This window comes from Coregonus clupeaformis, chromosome 31 (genome assembly GCF_020615455.1).
Source record: "Coregonus clupeaformis isolate EN_2021a chromosome 31, ASM2061545v1, whole genome shotgun sequence".
NCBI classification, from domain to species: domain Eukaryota; kingdom Metazoa; phylum Chordata; class Actinopteri; order Salmoniformes; family Salmonidae; genus Coregonus; species Coregonus clupeaformis.
This window is the reverse complement of record NC_059222.1, coordinates 320524-327042: the sequence shown is the minus strand read 5'-3', so window position 1 is coordinate 327042 and position 6519 is coordinate 320524.

Below are 6519 nucleotides of genomic sequence, written 5' to 3'. Positions count from 1 at the left end.
TTAGGCTTTCACAATGCAATTCAGAGAGACCGATCATAATTTTGGTGCACATAGAAAGGAGTCATGAGTGCATTCATGTGTGTGTGCCGCGGCAAATGTTCTTCACAATAGGCAGACGGTCTCATTCTGTTCAGAATAACCAAGGGTATGAAACATGTAATCTTGTAACTGTACATCAAACATAGTGATCGTAAACGTTGACACTATATGACATGAGTTTTATGATATGGAATGTGAAGTGCACATGTTTGGCGTGCTTGTATGACATCAGTGGTATTTAATATAATCCTCAATGTGTCATCTTTCAAAATACATAGTGTTCTTAATTTACAGCATTTCCCTCAGACAGCAAAAAAATTGCAAATGTTGCCCAATTAGTGGGAGGGGTGGGGGCAACTTCTTGTCGCGCGAAGTGCTCAAGTTAAGAACGGCTGTCAGTCAAAACCCATACAGCGCTGCGAAGTGCAGAGCCAGAGCTCTGACGTCATGTATAGCATGTTTAAGTGATAATGCCCTCAAAGCCGGTGTTTAGAGGATATATTGGCACGGGTGCTGTTAGCCCCGAGACAAAGTTGAGTGCCGGCAAAATGTGCCAATATAACCTCCAAACACCGGCTTTGAGGGCATTCTCACTTTTATACAACGGGTTACCAACATATTCAATTAATGATTGACATATTTTGATTAATTTATTCATACTATTTCATCCTTCCACAAGATATAGTCCCGACAAAAATCTAGGGTTGCTACCCAAGCCGGCTGGTCGTTCGTTCCATCAGTTTGGTTGCCAGAGACACGACCCAGGAGTTAGCCAACAACACAGCTAACACAATCCCTTCAAACTGAAGCTGTAAAGATGGCAAACTAGCTGCACTTAATTTCGTTTTACCTGTTTTCTATTGACAGTTATTTTTATATATCCATAAAAATGATGCTGATTCGTGATTTCGACTAGCTGAGAAAAGCTGCCTGCCTGTCTCTCATCCTGACTCCCGACACGTTCAACATTACTATGGGACAGCTGGAGATAGAATTTGAATATTGAAACAATGTTGCAAATGTCGGAGAGACAGACAGCAAGGTTTATACAAATCTCCGCTGTTGAAAACTAAATGTTAGTATAAAAGAAATGGGAGATAATGTCTGGATGCTTTTTATAGTGGAGATCAAGTTTATAAATTGCCTGGCTGGGCTGATGAGACAGTGGATTGTGCAATCAGGTAGAACAGAGTAAATAGGTATTTTAACGTCATAGATTTAGCCGGTGGTAACTTGTGGAATAGACACCGGCTGGAATGCGGTTTAAACCAATCAGGATTAGACCCACCCATTGTATAACCACTGCATTTTCCCATTTAGGTGTTTATCAGTGCCTAAATCTGCCATTTTCAACCTGTCTACGGTTACGAGTGTAAAGGGCTACGCATTCAGGTCTGCTTCGCAAAGAATAGTTTTCCCCCTCCATTACATTATATTGGAAAAGCCCTTTCATACATGCTTACTTTATTACAACGTAGTAGTAGTAGTAGTAGTAGTAGTAGTAGTAGTAGTAGTAGTAGTAGTAGTAGTAGTAGTAGTAGTAGTAGTAGTAGTAGTAGTAGTAGTAGTAGTAGTAGTAGTAGTAGTAGTAGTAGTAGTAGTAGTAGTAGTAGCAGCAGCAGCAGCAGCAGCAGCAGGTAGTCACAACTTAAAAATGTAAGTCTATAACAACTTAATTTAATCGTCTAAGCTGGTCAAATTCTCAATATTTTCAGTATCATCTACCTTCTAATTTTAGAGTTTGAAAGTGTCTTGCCTTATTTTGATCTGGCCTATGGTTAGAAATGCTGAAAGGGGGACAACCACCACAATCGATGTTCCAGTACCTCGACTAGGAGCTTGGAAATCTGACAAATTGACAGATTGCGTTTAGATATTTCTCAGTTTTTCTTAATTAGTTTACAAAAGTCCCCTTTCCCCTCAACTAAATGTATGTGAATTTAGTGAACTGCAAGTTTTGTTGGGGTGAGGGTGCAGGCTGTTTAGTTGTGGATTTCTGATTTTATTTCTTGATGAAACCGATTTGGGTGTTTGAAGATGTATGGAGAGCTTGAACAAAAACCAACTGTATTAAATGTAGATATGTTAATAATACACTTGACCTTGGTTTGTTGTTCCTTTGTCTCCTTGTAAAATGTTAATCGGATTTTGCTCACATCTAATGGGCCACTAACCCAGTGGTTCCCAACCTTTTAGGAACCGTAGCACACCTTGATGGGAGAAAAAATTCTGCAGCACATGCCTAGAGAAACTATTCATACCCCTTTACCTTTTCCACATTTTGTGGTTACAAAGTGGGAATAAAATGGGTTTAATTGTCTTTTTTAACAATCTACACAAAATACTCTGTCAAAGTTGATGAAAAATTCTAACATTTGTAAAAAATTAAATTTTAAACGCTACTATCAAAATCTAATCAAATCTTGATTTGAGCGATTAACCGAAATGTCGGTTATTTTTCGGTTTTTAAAGAACTAATTCACCAACATCAGTTCAATTATTTGAATTCCATTTCGTTCTTTTTTTTCTGTGAGCTCAATGCGCACATTGTGCTGCAGTTTCTCTAGAGATACAGTGCCTTGCAAAAGTATTCATCCCCCTTGGTGTTTTTCCTATTTTGTTGCATTACAACCTGTAATTTATATGGATTTTTATTTGGATTTCATGTAATGGACATACACTAAAATAGTCCAAATTGGTGAGTGAAATGAAAAAAATAACTTGTTTCAACAAATTCAAAACAATAAATAACGGAAAAGTGGTGAGTGCATATGTATTCACCCCCTTTGCTATGAAGCCCCTAAATAAGATCTGGTGCAACCAAATACCTTCAGAAGTAACATAATTAGTTAGATTGCACACAGGTGGACTTTATTTAAGTGTCACATGTTCTGTCACATGATCTCAGTATATATACACCTGTTCTGAAAGTCCCCAGAGTCTGCAACACCACTAAGCAAGGGGCACCACCAAGCAAGTGGCACCATGAAGACCAAGGAGCTCTCCAAACGGGTCAGGGACAAAGTTGTGGAGAAGTACAGATCAGGGTTGGGTTATAAAAAAATATCAGAAACTTTGAAGCACCATTAAATCCATTATTAAAAAATTTAAAGAATATGACACCACAACAAACCTGCCAAGAGAGGGCCGTCCACCAAAACTCACGGACCAGGCAAGGAGGGCATTAATCAGAGAGGCAACAAAGAGACCAAAGATAACCCTGAAGGAGCTGCATAGCTCCACAGTAGAGATTGGAGTATCTGTCCATAGGACCACATTAAGCTGTACACTCCACAGAGCTGGGCTTTACGGAAGAGTGGCCAGAAAAAAGCCATTGCTTAAAGAAAGAAATAAGCAAACACGTTTGGTGTTCGCCAAAAGGCATGTGGGAGACTCCCCAAACATATGGAAGAAGGTACTCTGGTCAGATGAGACTAAAATTGAGCTTTTTGGCCATCAAGGAAAATGTCTGGCGCAAACCCAACACCTCTCATCATCCCGAGAACACCATTTTCATCGGCAGGGACTGGGAAACTGGTCAGAATTGAAGGAATGATGGATGGTGCTAAATACAGGGACATTCTTGAGGGAAACCTGTTTCAGTCTTCCAGAGATTTGAGACTGGGACGGAGGTTCACCTTCCAGCAGGACAATGACCCTAAGCATACTGCTAAAGCAACACTCAAGTGGTTTAAGGGGAAACATTTAAATGTATTGGAATGGCCTAGTCAAAGCCCAGACCTCAATCCAATTGAGAATCTGTGGTATAACTTAAAGATTGCTGTAATCCATTTTAATTCCAGGTTGTAAGGCAACAAAATGGGAGAAATGCCAAGGTGGGTGAATACTTTCACAAGCCACTGTAAATCAGATCATGCCCGAACTGTGCGATGTATTATGGAGTTGTAGTTTCCAACAGGCCAATGTTCTACATAGTTTAGCGCAGAAAACTTTGATAATTAACTACCCTGAACAAAAATATAAATGCAACATTTAAAGTGTTGGTCCCATGAGCTGAAATAAAAGATCCCAGAAATGTTCCATACGCACAAAAAGCTTATTTCTTATCAAATTTTGTGCACACATTTCTTTACCTCCCTGTTAGTGAGCATTTCTTCTTTGCCAAGATAATCCATCCACCTGACAGGTGTGGCATATCAAGAAGCTGATTAAGCGGCATGATCATTACACAGGTGCACCTTGTGCTGGGGACAATAAAAGGCCACTCTAAAATGTGCAATTTTGTTACACAACACAATGCCACAGATGTCTCAAGTTTTGAGGGAGCGTGCAATTGGCATGCTGACTGCAGGAATGTCCACCAGAGTTGTTGCTAGAGAATTGAATGTTAATTTCTCTACCATAAGCCGCCTCCGACGTCGTTGTAGAGAATTTGGCAGTATGTGCAACCGGCCTCACAACTGCAGACCACGTGTAACCACGCCAGCCCAGGAACTCCACATCCGGCTTCACCTGCGGAGCGACTTACAGTTTTTAGTGAGTGCATACATTTTTCATACACTTCATGAATGAATCTCAGTTTCAACTGTACCCGGAAGATGACAGTGTGTATGGTGTCGTGTGTGCGAGCGGTTTGTTGATGTCAACACTGTGAACAGAGTGGCCCATGGTGGCGGTTGGGTTATGGTATTGGCAGGCAGGCGTAAGCTACAGACAACGAACACAGTTGCATTTTATCGATGCCAATTTGAATGCACAGAAATACCATGACGAGATCCTAAGGCCCATTGTCGTGCCATTCATCCGGCATCATCACGTTTCAACATGATAATGCATGGTCCCATGTCGCAAGGATCTGTACACAAAGCTGTAAAGCAAAGTGTACAAAGCTCTGGATCGACGTGTACGACAGCGTGTTCCAGTTCCCGCCAATATCCAGCAACTTTGCACAACCATTGAAGAGGAGTGTGGCAACATTCCGCAGGCCACAATCAACAGCCTGATCAACTCTATGCAAAGGAGATGTAGCACTGCATGAGGCAAATGGTGGTCACCCCAGATACTGACTGGTTTTCTGATCCACGCCCCTATTTGTTTTTAAAGGTATCTGTGACCAACAGATGCATATCTGTATTACCAGATGTGAAATCCATAGATTAGATTAATTAATTTACTGATTTCCTTGTATGAACTGTAACTCAGTAAAATCTTTGAAATTGTTGCATGTTATTTATATTTTTGTTCAGTGTACAATGACCATAATCTATTGCACGCCTACGTGTCCGGTCTGTTTCTTTTAGGTCCGCTACGTAAGAGCCAGAAGAATGCGCGATACATAAAGAACAGTTATTTATACCTGAAAAGACATGATCTAAGTGATTAATAGTTGGTATTCAGCAGTCATAAATGTATGCCTTATTTACTTTAAAGAACTACTAAAATTGTGATTTTGTCAGACAGCATAGGCAGCAGCTCTATAGATATGAGATGATGACTTGGAATTAAATCAAGTAATCAAATAAAACAAACGTAATAAACACAACTTAAATATTTTATTTAAGTAAAGTCGTTAATTTACTCTCCCGAGTGGCGCAGTGGTCTAAGGCACTGCATCGCAGTGCTAGCTGTGCCACTAGAGATCCTGGTTCGAATCCAGGCTCTGTCGTAGCCGGCCGCGACTGGGAGACCCATGGGTCGGCGCACAATTGACCCAGTGTCGTCCAGGGTATGGGAGGGAATGGCCGGCAGGGATGTAGCTCAGTTGGTAGAGCATGGCGTTTGCAACGCCAGGGTTGTGGGTTCGATTCCCATGGGGGGCCAGTATGAAGAAAAAAATAAAATAATAATAATGTATGCACTCACTAACTGTAAGTCGCTCTGGATAAGAGCGTCTGCTAAATGACTAAAATGTAAATGTAAAATGTAAATGTCGTGAATAAATTATGGTTAATAAGTGATAAGCAGTAATGGGCAGCCACTACCATCATGGGACTTTTATTAATTGTTTTGTTCTATGTTACAGCATTAAACCCACATAATGCATAGTGCATTTAATTTTTAAAAAAAATATTGAAATCGAAAATCTTGATTAGTTTTTTATTACCGAACTGACCTCAAAAAGCACTATCGCTCAGCACTAGTTGGAAAGCAGACTGAACCCGTTTTTCTTCTAGGGTTTTGACTGTGCTTAGCTCTATTCTGTTTATTTTTTATCATAAACTCCTTAGTCCTTGCTGGTGAAAAGCATACCCATAACATGATGCTGCCACCACCATGCTTGAAAATACACTGCTCAAAAAAATAAAGGGAACACTAAAATAACACATCCTAGATCTGAATGAATGAAATAATCTTATTAAATACTTTTTTCTTTACATAGTTGAATGTGCTGACAACAAAATCACACAAAAATTATCAATGGAAATCAAATTTATCAACCCATGGAGGTCTGGATATGGAGTCACCCTCAAAATTAAAGTGGAAAACCACACTACAGGCTGATCCAACTTTGATGTAATG